Raw genomic sequence first — 18,299 nt, 5'->3', positions numbered from 1 at the left:
TTTTTTTTTTTTAAAGATTTTATTTATTTATTTGAGAGAGCGAGAATGAGAGAGAGTACATGAGAGGGGGGAGGGTCAGAGAGAGAAGCAGGCTCCTCGCCGAGCAGGGAGCCCGATGCGGGACTCGATCCCGGGACTCCAGGATCATGACCTGAGCCGAAGGCAGTCGCTTAACCAACTGAGCCACCCAGGCGCCCCAAGTTTTATTATATTCTTATCACATAATTATAGTGGTGACTTGATACTGACCATCCCCTGAATGGGGTTTTCTTCTTCCTAATCATTATGAAAGAAACACAGCTTTGAAAAAGTAGACAGTCCTCAAATAAGAAGTATTATAAAATTATTTTAAATATAAATATCCAAAATCAAATGTGATGTATCTCATAAAAACATCTGATAGTTCCTAAAGACCCTGAGTTTGATGCTTTTTTCTTTGTACTAGCTTCTTGGTGTAGCTTTCAGAACTCAAAACAGGCCTTTAAGTAGACATTTTTCATAGCTGAAAGACGTATTTGAAACCATTTAATTAATTCCTGTCTCTCTGCGGGAAGTGAGTAAACCTGCAAAAAGTTCATCACTGCTATTAACACATTTTTTTTTCTTCTTTGTTCTTTTTAACTGTCATGACTTCTATGCCCAGCAGTTACTGATGGTCATATGTATTCTGAAGGCTGGCCAAAGTTTTTTTTTTTTTTAGGGTAACACTCAAAACAAAGCAAATATTGGCTTAGTTATGACACTTGTTGTTCTAATACATTAATAGCCTATTGTTCACTGTGGTTGTCTCAACAAGATAATACATTGAAAAACAGCGTTTCCTGATAGGAAGTGAATTCCCACTGTGTGTCACAGGACTCCAGCCAAAAGCTGGGCTCCAAAGAAGAAACAGCAGTCCCTTCTAGGATTGCATAATGGAGCAGAGTAATGATTAGACTTTTTCTTCTCTCTCTCTTTTACACACACACACACACACACACACACATACTTAAAATGGCTTTCTGCTTCAGCTCAAACTATAATCTACTGGACTGATTTTGCTATCATAGGGTTGTTTTTCTTAAAATGATTGCAAATGTTTTAGACAAAGTTGTTCAACATCCTGTAGACAGCAGTATCCTGTATATTTCTAACTATAGAGAATTTCCTTAGTCGTAAATGTCACAATGGATGGGGTAACTTGACAAAGAAGATATCAGGATGTGTCATCAAGACATAGTGTGACCATTTTCAAAGGTTAGTGTCATACAAGCAATAGATTAAGTCATAATATATGAGGTACAATAATTGTAACAGGTTTTTATATGTTAGATACATGTGAAGTGGGCAAAAATTAAGGCTCAATTAGTCCAACCACAACTTTATTTTGTTTAGAATCTCATTAGTGAGAAATTGATGTCACTAGCAGATCCACACACAGAAGAGTGTGCCTCCACAGTAGTTAACACTGTCGTAACAAGACATTAAAACCTTTTCAATTGGGCGCCTGGGTGGCTCAGTTGGTTAAGCGACTGCCTTCGGCTCAGGTCATGATCCTGGAGTCCCGGGATCGAGTCCCGCATCGGGCTCCCTGATCGGCAGGGAGTCTGCTTCTCCCTCTCCCACTCCCCGTTTGTGTTCCCTCTCTCGCTGTGTCTTTCTCTGTCAAATAAATAAAATCTTAAAAAAAAAAAAAAAAAAGAAGATGGCCTCACTGAGGTTTAAAAAAAAACCTTTTCAATTATTTAAAATATAGCTTGTTTTTATCTATTTTCACAGACTCAAAATTTGAAGAATTTTCTCTGCCCAAAATTCTATCAATGGAAGAAATAAGAGTTGTCATTTTAATAGATTCCAGTTCGACTAGACTGTCTCTGTCATTTAGGTACTTCCACTGCTTAATGCAGTGCTTGGTTCCTAGATGGTCCTCAATACATTTTGCTAAACTGAACCATATGTCAAACAACTGATATGAAAATCAACACAGAATACCAGTAGTAATTATGCAGCATTGCTTCGATTAATAAATAACATCTCAGGTTTCAGAGAAGCATACTTAATCAAGGTATATCAAGTTTTCTGCCACAAAGCTAGGCTAAACCAGCATATGAACACACAGACTCCCCTACCTCCAGGCTGAGAAAGTATCTTTTTATCTTCTTGTTATTACACAAATCAAACAATGAAGTTCTTTACCATTCTGCTTTCAGGACAGCTGTCACTTGACAGAATTGCAAGAATAAAATTGTGAAACAGGCAATCCTAAACATCTTATGTGTGATGCAGCAAAAACTCCTGCTTCTGTTACTTTATAACTTTGCTGTGTAACTTGATGACTTTGCTGGCTGGATAATAGTGTATAGTTCACCTCTAAGCTGCTTCCTCAGCACCAAATCAGACAACTTTAGCTATGTCAAGCAGTATCAATTTTAGCATTCAATGAAACAAGGAGATGGATTAGAGGACTAGAATGTGAAAACAATTTAAACAAGGGGGCTGAAGCCAAGTTTCAAAGCCCTGAGGATTAGCCTTGAATGGCTGGATTCATTGAAAATTACAAGGATCCATTTTAAAAACAAATACCGCCTCACTCAGAATCTTCTTCTCAAGTATTCAAGCTTGATAAAAGGATCTGCTTTTCTCTGGAATGGATTTTATACTTTTGAAGTGGACTTTTTAGAAAAGGAGAGTTTATATAAAATATAACATTCAACTTCTCTTTTTTACAGTCTTACACTTTAAAATAGCTTAGCCCAAATAAATTACACATCACACAATATACACAAAAGATGTTTTCAATTTAAGTAACAGAAACCTAATACAGATTGGGTTATATAGCTTAAATCAATACTTCAACAAAAATATAGGTAAATACTACAGTTGGAAAGGGCATTAAAACTCATCTATTTTGGGACGCCTGGGTGGCTCAATTGTTGAGCATCTGGGATCGAGCCCTGCTTTGGGCTCCCTGCTCCTGGGGAAGCCTGATTTTCCCTCTCCCACTCTCGCGGGAAGCCTGTTTTTCCCTTTCCCGCTCTCCTTGCCTGTGTTCCTGCTCTTGTGGTCTCTCCCTCTGTCAAATAAATAAATAAAATCTTAAAAAAAAATAAAAAAGCATCTATTTTAACCTCTCATTTTATAGGTGGCAAAACTGAGGATCAAGGAGGTTAACTGACCTGCCCATAATCTTACACTCAAGTTACCAGACTTTGAGCCCAATGTTATTTATCTGCTGAAAAATGACTCCTAGGGCAGTTCTTACTCACTCATGAATGGCTGGGACAGTGGGGCCTATCCTTGATGTTCTAGCCAGAGGAGGAGAAACTGATGAGGGATTTTTCTATTTCTGCACAGCACTATTACCCCTTTTAGCACCTGGGTTCTGGCTCCAAAATGGAGGTAGGAGAGAGGACTGATTAAGTATATCTGATAGGGGAGAAATGGAACAATTTGGAAATAATCCAGATCTCTATCAAAGGATGAATGAATAAATTATAGTACATCCATCCATACACCGAAGTACTATACAGCCATTAAAAAGAATGAGGTAGATACACAATGGTGTGCATTGTAAATTTAATTTGCTTAAAAAAAAAAAAGATGTGCACTCATTCATAGAAATATTTTTTGAAAAATAGAGAAGAAACCACCGCCCCCCCCCCCCCCCCCCGGGGGGGGGGTGGGGGATTAGGGTTGCAGGAGAGGATTTAAGGGCAGCTATACAGAGCTTGGTGAAAAAAAAAAAAATCACTCCACTTTCTTTATATTACATAATTATTACAAGAAAAAATAAGATGACGATGATGATGATGATGATGATTTTTATAGAGGGGTGGGAGAGGGAGAGAGAGATTCTTTAGCAGCTCCATGCCCAGCGCATGAGCCTGACGTGGGGCTCGATCTCACAACCCTGGGATCAAGACCTGAGCTGAAATCAAGAGTCAGACACTTAACTGACTGAGCCACCCAGGTGCCCCAGATTTTTAAATAATATTTTGAATAAGAGTATTACTGGAGGTATTAACTACTGACCTTCTACAAAAGTTCCATATAAAATCTATTTAGAAAATTTCCCAATTTCAGTATTTAACAACAAAGTGGTTGGCAAGCTTTGTTCTGGAGCAACTATAAAAACATCAAGAGTAAGTTGTATTCTCTTAGAGTTCAAAGGGACAGTAGAGATCATCTAGCTCAGTAGACTGAAACAAACATTTTAAAAATGAAAAAGAACAAAAAAGTGTTTTCTGTGCTGTAAGGGAAACTTATTTCAGAAATTAAGTGGTGTGTATGTGGTTTGTGTATTGGGTAGGGATGCAAAACAACTTGAAAATTTATTTTGTTGAGGTGATGATTAGTGAATTCTACTGCTCAGAATAGAATCAAAGAGTAAATTTCTAAAATTTCTGATATACACAGTTTAAAGTAAAGCTTTAGTTTTCATGTCATTGATAAGAATGATTCTGGGTTAACATCTAAACATTTTTTCCCCTCAATTCCAATACATCCCCTTTAGCATTCTTAGAATAGGCATGTGTCTTTACAATGAGAATTAAGGTATTCTTAACTGGAAAAGTTCTTAGCTAACCCAAATTCCCAAGTTTACAAGTGAAGAAATCTGTCCAATGTAATAGCCTTTTGATTCCCAGCCTAGTGCTTTTATCTGATACACCAAGCTTCTACTTTTTTCTTACATCCTTGTGATGTTAGAAAATGGCTAAACACAATTACTACCAAGTTTCAAAGAAGAAGCTAAAGCAAGGAAATGCTCACAAGTCTAAGTCCAAAAAGGATGACACAACGTCACCCCTGCAAGCTTTACGAAAATCTGCCATTTTCAACATTCAGCTTTGATTTCAACTGAAGCAAGTGCTTCAACTTGCTTGTACTGAATGGGTGTGTCTATCCTAAAAGGGTACACAATGGACATGCCTGAGAGGAAGACAATAGTCAGTACAGAAGAGATCACAGAGCACAGCCTCTCTCTCAACATGCCTACTCTGGTCAGTGCATAATTAAACACTTCACAGGCATTTAAAACACAGCTACAAATGAAACCCCAATATGTAAGGGGGAAAAAAGTCAGATCCATTTGCAAAGGAAAAGTTGCTGAATGTGGACCTCATTGAATTCTCCTATAGTTCAACTTAACCACTCACGTCACAAACTCTAGAAAGAACACAGAGGCACAGACAAGGCATGGAACAGAACTTTGGGCTGCAGCCTTCCCCAACTCTTCTGACAAATACCCAACAGCAGCAGGACAAAGCATCATTATAACAGAAATAAAGGCTCTTTAGATGCTGGCTTTTTTTAATTCAATGAACCCACTCTTACACACAAAGTTCATGCCACGATGTCTCGAAATACAGTATTGCCAGATTATGCTGTTAATGGGTCCAATAAATTCAGTGCAAAACACTACTTCAAGCATTTTTATGTTAAGTAATTAGCACATTTGGGAAACTACCAGTATTTTCCTTAAACAGTCATTGTCATTCCCCCAAACAATTAAAAACAACAGTTCAGTAAACTGTTTAAGACACAACAACAACAAAAAAGCAAGTGAACAGGAAAAAATTTAGTTGAGTGATAAAGCTACAGGCTCCTTCCCAAGAAGAATACTGCACATTACTAGCAGATAGCACAAAACTAGCCATCTATCTTATCTATGCTTCCCCCTAAGCTGTCGTTATCAGTTTTACAATAGAAAACCCATTACTTACAAAAAAAAATTGAAGCTGCTGTACATTTCTTAAGCTGGTTTTTGTGTGGCAATTCTGATGCAGTGCTGCCCTAAAAATGAACTTTGTTTTAAACAGTGAGATATCCACACTCGGTGCGGTTAGAGCAAGGGTGGAGCCCACTCTGGGGGAAATAACACACCCAACGCAGATTTCAGTGACAGCAAACTGCACGTTAATACTGCCACAACATTTTTCAGGGCCTCAGAGTCAAAACTAATTGGTTAATCCTCCTGAAAGAAACGGGGGAGGGGAGGGCAGTTTCTCCTGCTTTCCTGCTGTGAAATAAAATATGGACTCATTCCTTTTTTTGTGAAGAAAGTAAAGATAAAATGCAAGGTAGATCACGCAGCTCAACCAGCAGAATGTAAGGTGGAAGCGGACTACTATAAAGGAAGTCCAACCATGCCAACTTCTAAGTTTAGCAACAGCAGCTTCTGCATATCTCAAGGTGTTGGCAACATTGCTCACTCTAGAACTTAACCTTTTGGCCTATTTGGCCAAAATAGGGGATCCAATAATGAACATAAGCATTACTTATCCTTCTCTATCAATGCTCTAGTTCTCCTGGTAATGTAGAAACAATAAAAGCATTTTCTTATCAACTAACTAGCAAGGGTTGCCTTAAAAAAAAAAGGATTTGATTTATAAACTTGTTTTAGGTAGAATATTAAAATACATACAAGGGAGGATTATTTTGATGGAAATCACTAATATACATACCAGACTTTAAAAAATTTTATAGGCACCTGCTTTTTCAAATAGTTTCATAGAGTTCTGATTTTCAGTTTTTTCTGATTTACAAATAAGATATTCTGTAAGATGTATACATACTGCCTAAAAAGCTTAGTGTCTAATCAGTTATTGAAACTGTCACCAAACATCTGGTTATTGTTCAAAGTGACTTTAATCAATACTACTTCCTGTATATGCACATTCAGACGCACAACGAACAGTTACTTTTAACTGAACTCCTATAACTCATGGAATAAAAAATACGGTTTTTTTAGTAAAATACCCACACAGGTAAAAAAAAAATAAGCTATATAATCATTTACATTGAATTTAGAACAAAGAAAAGGCTTTTGGAGAAGACCAGGAAAATATTATTTTTAATGATACATGTTGTCACATTACCCTCTGCGCCAACTGCTACTTCCTCACACTGGAACAATAAATCAGTCTGCAGTACTGAACATTTTGGTATTTTCCTCTTCTTCCCCCCCCGCCCCCCATATTTTCAGAGGTGGCCTATAACAACTTCTTCCAGGATCCTAGAAAGGGGGTGCTTGCTGACTGATCTAGCCTTTTGTTGGATTATGAGGTCGCTTTTACCATAAAATAAATCAACCCATTCAAAAATACTTAGTGCACGTGCCTGTTTTAATTATTTTTCAACCATATATATAATTATGAATCACCTGCCATCCCTTGCTGCTCTCTATCTCAGCCCCAAACTGAACTCAAAGGTAGCAGTCGGATATATTTGAAGAATCCCATTTTGATACTTTTTGGATTTGCACTGCTGGAAATGTCTGTTTTCAAGTCAAACTTCATTTTCACAGCTGCAAAGGAAATGACAAGAGAAGAAAAACAAAGCCAATATATATCAGCAATTAATTCCATCCACAACTGCCCAGCTGTTTGTGCATGGAAGAATCAGTCTGTTTCCTTTTGGGGCTTTCACCACTGAAAATTGATACTGCACATTCAGAGACACAAGCTGTTTGTAACATGTCAGGAATGTGCGCAAGATCACACAGAGTTGAAAAGACAAAATGAAATCCAGATCTAGTTTTCTTGGGACTTGCCAGTATTATTTCATGGCTAAAAAATAAAATAAATAAAAAAAATCATAAAAACACCCCAATCAGAGAGCAAAATACATGAAAAAACAATCTCCCTTCTGACTATTGTCCTTCCAATAAAGGGGAAAATCTGCCAGTGCCATCAGATTTAGTATCAGGAATAGACACTCTGATTTATTGGCATAGACAAGGTGTGACATTCTTAGGAATCCACATGCCCCAGTATGTTAAATCCAGCCAATACTTTTTGGACTACACAGTTGCTTGCCCAATGTGTAGTTATTAGGCCCTTTAAAAAAAAAAAATCCTCATAAACGTGAAAGTTGTTGGGAACCAATGCCTTCACCACAGTGATGTAGAAAAGCAAGTTTTTCTTGGTTAGTTCAGACATTTTTTGGCACTCACATACACCTGCCTGTTTCAGGGATTCATGTAAATTTACTGATCCAATCTTCTAGGGTAACTCTCAGAAGCAATTAATTTCTCCTTCCCTCTCCATACCAGCTTTGTGGATTTTAAATAAAAACATTGTCTACTGAGTGCTAGAGGCCTAAAAATTATAGTACGGGCTCCTGCACAACTCAAAACGTGTCCTGATCCCCCTCCCTGTGCCCTTCAACTCCAATTTTATTTCAAATATTTGTTTCATTTAAATACCATTTTGTTATATTTTCAAACACACAATATTGTAAAATAATCTGTGCTTTCAGTATGTAAAGTGACTTGTAACAAATGGTTATTAAAGTTAGAAAAAAAAGATGACATTTTTAGAAGAAAATAATTCAAAACATATTTTAGCTATCTTACCTTTTTTTTTTTTTTATGAAATTAGGTATCCCCATGATTTAACTCATTGTTCTAAGGGCTCTCCCCTTCACTTCTGCTGCACAAGAGTTCATGTACTCTTCATACCCATACATTCTCAAACACAACTTGGATGAGACACTCATTTGGGGCACCACCAGGGGCTGGGGCTTAACCAATGAAGAGAAGATAAGCACTCTGTTTCAAATACAAGAGGGACATTCCATAAGCTTCAGAATGAAGATGCTCTCAAGTGCCAGAACTCAAACCAGCACAATGAGAAGTTGTCTCCAACTAAAGCGCTGGGGAAGCACGAAGGGTCATTTGTTAAAGAATAAAGAAACACAAGGCACCTCAAATCTCAAACTTGTGGTTGACTGAAAATAAAGCACAAAACCAAAAAAAGGGCTTTTCCCTTAACAAACGTCACCAGATCGAGGATATTTCTAGTGTGAGAGAGGGAGAGAAAAGTTTAATCTTTGGCTGATGGTGACATTAAATTCTAGAAATATGGCATAACTATTAGTGACTCAGAGAGCCACAGAGATGAGCTTTGCTTGGCAAGCTTCAGCTCTGTGGAACATTCAGACTAACTTGAAATGTCTATGGGAAGGAACCTCCCCATCTACAGGACTGGCTAAGGAATGAAAAGGTCTCTCTGAGCTGTTTAAATCAGGTTAAATTCATGGTAATCCAACTAGAGCCTGAGGTGGTGTTAAAAAAGACTCTTCAAAAGTGAGGAGGTGACTATTGATAGGAAATTGCTGACTCATTTTAAAAGTGATTTCCCGGGGCGCCTGGGTGGCTCAGTCAGTTAAGCGGCTGCCTTCGGCTCAGGTCATGATCCCAGGGTCCTGGGATCGAGTCCCGCATCGGGCTCCCTGCTCTGCGGGGAGCCTGCTTCTCCCTCTCCTTCTGCCTGCTTCTCTGCCTACTTGTGCTCTCTATCTCTCTGTCAAATAAATAAATAAAATCTTTAAAAAAATAAAATAAAATAAAAAATAAATAAAAAATAAAAGTGATTTCCCCACCCTGACAATTATATCTTAATATTTATATTATTTTAGATTTTCAAATTTACAGCAAATGTGAAAGAATTTTACAGTAAGCACTATACAAGCCCTATTAGATTTTACCATTAACATTGTACTATACTTATTTTATCACACACCTCATCTACCCATTCTTCTATACAACCATTAATCTACGTTATTTTTAGTGCATTTTGAAGTGACAGGTATCCATATACATCCCCCAATACTTCAGCATGCATACCATTACCCAGAGTTCAATATTTGCTTATGGCCTTTTTTATGATATAAAATTTATATACAATGAAATGCAGAAGTGTATAATTGTATAAACGCCTATCAAAATACAGAACATTATCTTCAACCCCAGAAAGTTCCCTCATGCCGCTCCCCAGACAATGCCCTCTTCCATTTCCTCAGAGGCAATCATTATTTTGATTTTAAAGTGATTTTAGGTATCCAACTCTTGACTTCAGCTCAGGTCATGGTATTAAGCCCTTGTTAATAGGTTCCGTGATCAGCAGGGAGCCTGCTTGAGATTCTCTCACTCCCTCTCCCTCTGTCCCTCCCCAAACCAACCCCCCCCACCGTGCGCTCTCTCTTTCTAAAATAAATAAATCTTAAAAAAAGAGTTGATTTTAAACAACTCTAAATAGTAGTCATGCCTTTGCAACCTATGCGTTAGAACATTCCCCACTACGTCACATAACTTGGCTGCACAAAGTGATCAGGCGTGAATGAAACAGATGGAAGAAGCCTAAGAAGAAATTATAAAGTTAAAAGGAAGTGTAAACTCATCTGCTCCAATTACTCCACTTCTTAGGCGAAGGAAACAAAACTTCAAAAGTTTGGCTGCCTGTACCAGTCAGCCAGCTGGTCAGTAATTTATTGGTTGGGCCTAGTCTAAGGTTCTTAGGCAGCAGCTCTACACTTGGCTTTAGGATGAAGAGAACAGAAGTTTGGGAGAGAATGCTGGCTCAGAGGAAGAACTCTGCCACTTACAGGCTATATACATCTTAAGAAAGTTTCTTGGTTTTGGTTTTTTAAACTCCTCTGAGTCTTAGTTTTGTCCTATGTAAAACAAGGAAAATCTTTTTTTTTTTTTTAATTTTATTTATTTATTTGCGAGAGAGAATGAGATAGAGAGAACACGAGAGGGGGAGGGTCAGAGGGAGAAGCAGACTCCCTGCTCAGCAGGGAGCCCGATGCGGGACTCGATCCCAGGACTCCAGGATCATGACCTGAGCCGAAGGCAGTCACTTAACCAACTGAGCCACCCAGGCGCCCAAAACAAGGAAAATCTTAATTCATAAAAGTTGTACGGCTTAAAAGAGATAGCCTTTGTAAAGTGCCTGGCATGCAGTAAGTGATCCAAAGAAGGAAACACAAGAAGTGGAAGCAAAATCAACAGTTCTGGGCAGAGTTCAAGCATATGCCCATCACACACTGCTTCGAAGCTTTTGTGCTACTCCTATGTTTGCTCTCATTTCACATACGCAAAGAAAAAATAGCAAATAAAGCAGAACTCTTTATTCGCTACAGAGGCAAGCGATTTTTTACGTCTGGGAAAAAAAAATGCTACTTGTTTTCTCTTTGCCTTCCTACTTTGACAGAACTGGAATGGTAGGGGGAGGGAAGAATAGACTTTTGACTTTGTAGTGACTACTTACACCATATAATACTTATATCTCCACCAGTCTTTGTATAAAGAGCTCCCTTTCCCTAGCGTGATCTCCCTTTTAACCACCAAGTGAGAATTCAAGGCCCAGTTAAAATCTAGCCTACTTTCCTAATCTACTCAGAACAAAACTAAAGCTTCTTCATCCTGTGTTTCCATTATGCTTTAAATAACAGCATTATAGAATTCATACCAGATGGCTGCTTCCATTAGTTTCCCTTACTTCAATGGGAGAATCTTTGTATTCCAATGCCTAGCACATGGAAACTGTCCATAAGTGCTGAATGGATATGCCTGGATAATGGGTACTCAGTTATGATCAAAGTAGCAAAAAACAAACAAACAAACAAACAAAAAACAAACCAAAACACTAAGCCCAAACACTCACCAAAAAGGAAAGCAAAGTGCTAGAAAAGTGGGAGGCAGGGAGATGATCACAGGGCATGAAATTAAAGAGATTAAAAGTCAACTGTGTGCAAACTCTTGTGTTCTTGGAGAAGTAACTGCTGCTAAGCAGTTGAAGTGCCACTGGAATAATTCAAACTGTTATGTGCTTTAAATACCTATCCTGTGTACCACCCACAACAGCTCCACTGGGCAGTACTACTAGGTTCCTTTTATGTATGAGAATACGGAGACTCCAAGAGGTTAAGCATATAAGGTCACAAAACTCGTGGCAATGGAGATAAAATAGAGAAGTGATTTTTTTCATTACGAGTGATTTTCATAATAGGCCAATTTTACACAGAGTGTGGGGAGGCTCTGGGATTAACAGAACCCAGATAGGGGAGGGACAACCAAATAGCACAAGAAATTCAGCTGAGGGAGCAAAACTCAAGGGGAGAAAAAAGACCTGGCCAAGAAAAACAAAACAAAAACAAAAAAACCAAAGCTGAGACAATTAAGAGTAGTAGGATTCAGCTCCATGGAACAGTCTGCCATCCCGGAGTTACGAAACCTAAGTCAGAAATGGCCCTAGAGGGGCGCCTGGGTGGCTCAGTTGTTGAGCGTCTGCCTTCGGCTCAGGTCATGATCCCAGGGTCCTGGGATCGAGCCCCGCATCGGGCTCCCTGCTCCGCAGGAAGCCTGCTTCTCCCTCTCCCACTCCCGCTGCTTCTGTTCCCTCTCTCGCTGTCTCTGTCAAATAAATAAATAAAATCTTTAAAAAAAAAAAAAAAAGAAAAGAAAAGAAATGGCCCTAGAACCATAGCAGTGCTAAATCATAGCTCTTACTCTTATGACACTCCCAACCCAAACCAACTGTTCTCAGAAGTAATAAATACAACATGGATAACTCCTTGATAAAAATGCCAACCATGGTGTTCATGCTTCAGAAGATAATGAGAGCCTTGCCAAGTTGGTGAAATTCAACTCTTGTCTGCAGGCATCTGGCTATATTCCGTAATTTCCCATTTAGGAAAACACTGGTTTTGCTTCCCTTGCAAAGATGGATTTGTGAAGGAAAGCCTTCACGTTGAAGTTCAAAGCTTCAAGTGCCACAGCCCTCTAGCTTACCTCCAACATAGCACTCATTACATCGACTCACAATTTTCTGTTTGCTGGTAGAGCTCTCATACGTGCTGTGAGCAACTGGCAGGCAGGGCCCCTAAGCACCTAGCATAGGGTAAGTTCAAAAAATATGGATGGTAAATGAATAATATCCTTTGCCTATTTAATATCTGATAGATGGTTATTTGTTAAAAGAGGTAATCCAGGATTTAAAGATGAAGCAGTTACAGAAAAGGCAAGGTTGGGAATAAGTGAAATATGGTTAATGTTCAAAATTAGGTTTTTTGCTGGATAAAAAAATGTATACAACATAATCTACAATGATTGGCAAGTTAAGCCTAATAAAGCTGACGGAGAAGTTCAGTAAATCATTAGGTCTAAAGATTGGACATGATCCCCATTTAAGATAAAAATTAACCAAACTGGTGAGTTTGTATTGTATCTGAAAGTTGCCAAACTTGAAGTGGAAAAACAGTATATGGCTTTGACTCTCCCAGGGCATAATACTTCCAAAAACAGGGCGCCTGGGTGGCTCAGTTGGTTAAGCGACTGCCTTCGGCTCAGGTCATGATCCTGGAGTCCCTGGATCGAGTCCCGCATCGGGCTCCCTGCTCGGCAGGGAGTCTGCTTCTCCCTCTGGCCCTCTCTCTGTGCTCTCTCTCAAATAAATAAATAAAAATCTTTAAAAAAAAAAAATACTTCCAAAAACAATGCATTTTATTAACCACCTCTTAGAGGAAGATAAAGACTACATGGGAAAAAAAAAAACCAAAACATTAAAAAGTGAAGAGTAAATGTTTATGTGCTATTAAAAAACCTGCATTCACAAATAATTTCTGCTTTGGGGAAAAGTCCAAAAAAAAAAAGGAACAGAAAACAAGTAAGTGTAAATGCACTATGGCCACATGACCTAGACATTCATGACACATGCAATTTCTTTTTTTTTTTTAAGATTTAATTATTTATTGAGAGAGAGGGAGTGAGTGAGCACGGCATGAGCAGAGGGAGGGACAGAGGGACAGAGAGAATCTCAAGTCAACTCTGCACTGAGCACAGAGCCTGATGCAAGGCTCAATTTCACAACCCCAAGATCATGACCGAGCTGAAATCAAGAGTTGGACGCTTAACCAACTGAGTCACCCAGGTGCTTCTGCAATTTTTTGTTAAAAATATTACTGTTGTTTTGATTGGTTCCATCCAAGGGTGTGGGGGACCAGGGCAGACATTTTTTAATTGTTGCTTTTTCTAAACATGAGAAAAAAAATCCCTTTAGTTGAAAAAATGTTTCACATTTCAAATAATTTACCCAATTAAAAAAAGCCTTCTTTTTTAATCTTCAGAAATTTAAGTATTCTCATCCAAAAAAAAAGTCTTCAGGTACTTAGCCTCAAACACTGCTATAAGGTAGGTAGGTGGGCAAGCTGACAAATCACATGACTTAAAGGACTAACGATCTTCTCTCAGATCAAGCTCTGGAACACATGTTCCCTATTCATTACAAGAATACATCCTATCCTCTAAAACAAAAAGTTCCAAATCCCCCAAATGCTACCATAAAAATCAGGGCACGAGACAGGTTTAGAAATGTTCTCCTCCTTTTCACTCCCATTCTTCAATCCCTCCAGTTCCACCTGCCCTCAGTGAAAGTATCTGTAGATAGTTGGTAGATTTCCTACCTTTCTATTTCCTTAGGCAAACTGGTAGTATGATAGGAGGTTCAATTAAAACAAAAACGAGCGGCGCCTGGGTGGCTCAGTCAGTTGGGTGTCTGCCTTATCAGGTCATGATCTCGCCTTCCTGGCATTGAGCTCTGAGTCAAGCTCCCTGCTCCGCAGGGAGTCTGCTTCTCCCTCTCCCTCTGCCCCTGCCCCTCCACCTGCTTGTGCTCTCTCTCCTGCTCTCAAATAAATAAAATCTTTAAAAAAAAAAACAAAAATGAACACAAAAACTGGCCTATAAACACATCTCTTATCATTTTAGAAACACTTTCAGTTTAGTGCATCATACTTTCTGCCCCCAAGTATTACGCTAATTGGAGAATATCAACTTGTTCTGTGCCAAATCTATAGCTGCACTGATTTTAATCTACTCTGATTTTAGATTTTAAAAATTTACCTTTAAATTCAAAGTTGGTAAGTCAATTAATCAATAAATCTTTCTACTTCTGGTTGAATTCATTTATTCTTTTAACAATAATTCATTCAACACCTATCATGTTCTACAGTTGAGGATGTAATATGGTGGAGAATGTAAGAAATGAATGAGACATTATCTCTGATCCTAAAACACTAGCAACTTAGTGGGCTGGGGGGAGAAGAAGGGAGAGACAGCTTCTTAAGCAATTATATTAGCCCACTGTGTTATCATATTATAATAGACATATTATGAACTCAGAGAAAAGAGCCAATTTGAAAGGTTCCTAGGAGTTATACTTGAGCTTGGTCTTAAAAGGTTTGGTGGGGGGGGATGATGTACAACTCTGGCAGAAAGATATGAAAAGACAATATGCTTCTTAATAAACTTGTATTTTAACATGTAGCTTTATTTTTTAAATTTTATTTATTTTTAGAGTAAGAGAGAGAGTAGGAGCGTTAGAGGGAGGAGAGAGAAAATCTTAAGTAGGCTCCACGTCCAACATGAAGCCCAACACACGGCTCTATCTCATGACCCTGAGATCATTACCTGAGCTGAAATCAAGGGTTCGAACGCTTAACCAAGTGAACCACCCAGGCACCCCACCTGGCTTTACTTTAAATAAAAGTATCACTAATGGCAACTAATACAAAAGGGATATAAAAATTGTCACTATTTAACAACTTACAGTGGTTTGTATAATTTAAACTATAGGAACCCTACAATCTACTAGCAAACCATATAGTTTTGTGTCATGAGCTTTTGCTAATCTTCTGACTTGTGCGCTAAGAAAAGAATCTCAAAAGCCATTTGTATCCTTTCTTGGAACAATGTTTGTTCTTAAGCTGCACTAACCAATGACTTAGAAATAATTAAGACCAATTATCTTGAAGCCAGTCATACTGTGATCTGCCACCATATCCTCATGGAAGGAGGAATAAGAATGTTCTAGGTTAATACCAAAGTCAGTACAAAGACATGGTCAACCTGGAACAGGTACACCATACTCTATGGGCTCAAATCCTTAAAAGTATCAAGTACAAGGACGGTAGATTTAATGGGAGGGGCTGGGAAGAAAAAAGAAAAACACAACTAATCACAAGTATTGTGTTTGTAAGTCGCCTAAATTTTCAAGTTCAAGGCTCAGAAAGATGTTGATACATATGAGAAAGGTTCTTTTGTGGGCTAATCTGACAAAAGTAAAAGGGATGCCACATTAAATTGCTGAGAACAGATCACCCATTTTGATCAGGTTACTACCGATGTGAAAATGTCATAAGGTTAAAGTTTAAGATAGGTTTCCACATGAAAGTACACATAAATAACAAATCTTCCATTTTTATGAAGAACAATATGAAGATCATTATTTACAGCACACACTACGTGACAACCTAAGTGAAAATTATCTAAAACGGAGAAATTAAGGTAGGATTATTTATATTATGTGAATTCTTTAAAGATTCTTTGCCAGGTTCTTTCAGATAGTAATCTCCCCTGTGTTTAACACATTATACTGGGATGCAAGAGCCATGTGTACTTTATATTCATGAATTCACACCTATAATACCTAAGCTCTGACAAAGAAAGAAAAAAAAAAAACTGTTACAAAATGTTCAGACTGAAAGGTTTGATCCTGGAGTAGGAATTCCTCAGTGAAACACATACCTTTGGACAGTGTAGTAAGTTAACTTTCTCAGAATAGTTAGAGAAAAGAAAAAACAACAACAACCAAAAGCCTCATGAGAACTGCTCCTGAGTCTTTGAGAACAGAGGTGACTAGAACAGTACAAAAACTGGGTGGAAGAGGGCGGAGGAAGAGCTAAGAAAGCGCATGAAGAGACATCCTAAAGGGGCCAAGAGTGACAAGAGAGAGAAGGAGGATCAAGTAACTGTGGCAGCAGCATGAGGCTGGGCATACCCACAGGGAGCTTTGTGGCTTATTTCAAGGGGGTGGAACACTGAGAACAAGTGGACAATTTTTATTTTCTTTAACTGAAAGGCTGCTGTGCAATCCTACAAATGAGAAAAAGAAAAAGGAGTGTTTTTCCAATATAGAAAGCTAGGATGTAATAAATGGCTATCACTTGAAAAAATATTAAACGAAAGAGAATGCCTTATAATATATAAAAATGAAAAACTGAGAACTTTGACGAAAAGCAATATAAGTCTATGTAAACCCAGAGCTGCATTATTTATTGATTGTCATGACAAAGCTTTTTATCCTGTGGACTATGCCATCGTTCAAACAACAAGATCCCCATAAAGCACACTGACAAGAATGTTGGGGTATGTGAGGCAGTGTAAGGTTTTTCTTCACTCCAACTCTCAATGTGGCAGCTTATGGAAACAATTCTTAATGGCTGAGTTTTTAAAACTCACTCCAAGATAAGCAGGACTGTGACTCCTGTGGGCTATTTCCAAGTTGCCAAGTCATTAATCTAAAACAGCTCTCAACCCCTTTAAACTGATTCCTGCTGGCCCAATATAATAAATGATATGGTGTTTTAAATAAAAAGGAGGGAGAGGGAAGAAAGAAGACCCAAACGAGTACCTCTGGAGTTACTTTTAAGTTTAAAAAAAAACTGGAAGCAATACGATAATATACATTTACTACTATATTTTTCAATCATGTGCCTGGAAACTACAGAAAGGAATTTGGAAAGGCCTTCTGCCAGAAGCAAATTACTTTCTTCAATTTCAAGTTTAAACAGTTTTTGCCTTTGCTACACCCCCAGAAATGGAAGCTAAAAAAAAAAAAAGATATTTCAAATATATTTCAAGCTTTTTGCAGATGATTTACTACATTAATCAAATCTGTTCATTCCTATAAGCATTAGTTAATACCTTCCTACAGGAACTGGAAGAAGGACATTGTGCATTCAACAAGTGTTTGCCTTTGCTATGACACAAAAGTCAAGATGTACATAAACCAGTAAACAATCAGTGCATCTAGACAATGTTTTTAGTATAGTGAGAACAGAGCAACCAGCCACAGGTCTAGCATTTTGGATCATTGGTTTAAAAACAAAGATTTGGGGCACCTGGGTGGCTCAGTTGGTTAAGCGACTGCCTTCGGCTCAGGTCATGATCCTGGAGTTCCGGGATCGAGTCCCACATCAGGCTCCCTGCTCGGCGGGGAGTCTGCTTCTCCCTCTGACCCTCCCCCCTCTCATGCTCTCTCTCTGTCTCATTCTTTCTCTCTCAAATAAATAAATAAAATCTTTAAAAAAAAAAAAAAAAAAAAAAAAAACAAAGATTTGTAGCTAGGACTCAAAAGAGGAATCTAAACATGCAAATCTTAATATAAAGCGGTTATAGAGATCATACCATTATTAGAAAACACTGATGGAAATACTCTTATTTCAGTTATTTCCAAAATAACTAGACAAATTATATCACAAAACAATATAAACAAATTATAAGTGCTTAAAACTTATGAAGGAATCCTAATCATAGTCATAGTTGATTTATTAGGATGAGTAAGATCAGAAGTAAAAAATAAAAGTTGCTTGGTCTTCTGAAGATGATGAGCTCAATGTTGTGAATAAAAAATTGCTGAATTAAATAAAGCAGGTTTTCCTCAAGTCATAACGGGGGTGGAGAGTTCTTTCTACAA

The 18,299-nt window shown here is 38.1% G+C and overlaps 1 protein-coding gene across 5 annotated transcripts in view; it reads right to left on the bottom strand.

The window, feature by feature from the left end:
- Positions 1-18,299, bottom strand: part of ADD3 (adducin 3) — a 124,200-nt gene that overhangs the window by 50,248 nt on the left and 55,653 nt on the right. For 2 of the 5 annotated variants that reach the window (XM_021700193.1, XM_021700198.1), the window contains exon 1: positions 5,703-5,768. The exons of the other annotated variants lie outside the window; for them this stretch is intronic. The gene's annotated coding sequence lies outside the window, so the exon portion shown is untranslated. Of the gene's footprint in view, positions 1-5,702; positions 5,769-18,299 lie in introns of those variants that run through there. 5 annotated transcript variants of the gene reach the window in all.

Source organism: Neomonachus schauinslandi, chromosome 6, assembly GCF_002201575.2.
Source record: "Neomonachus schauinslandi chromosome 6, ASM220157v2, whole genome shotgun sequence".
Classification (NCBI taxonomy): Eukaryota; Metazoa; Chordata; class Mammalia; order Carnivora; family Phocidae; genus Neomonachus; species Neomonachus schauinslandi.
The sequence above is the reverse complement of the archived record's forward strand: the minus strand, read 5'-3'. Positions and strand labels throughout refer to the sequence as shown.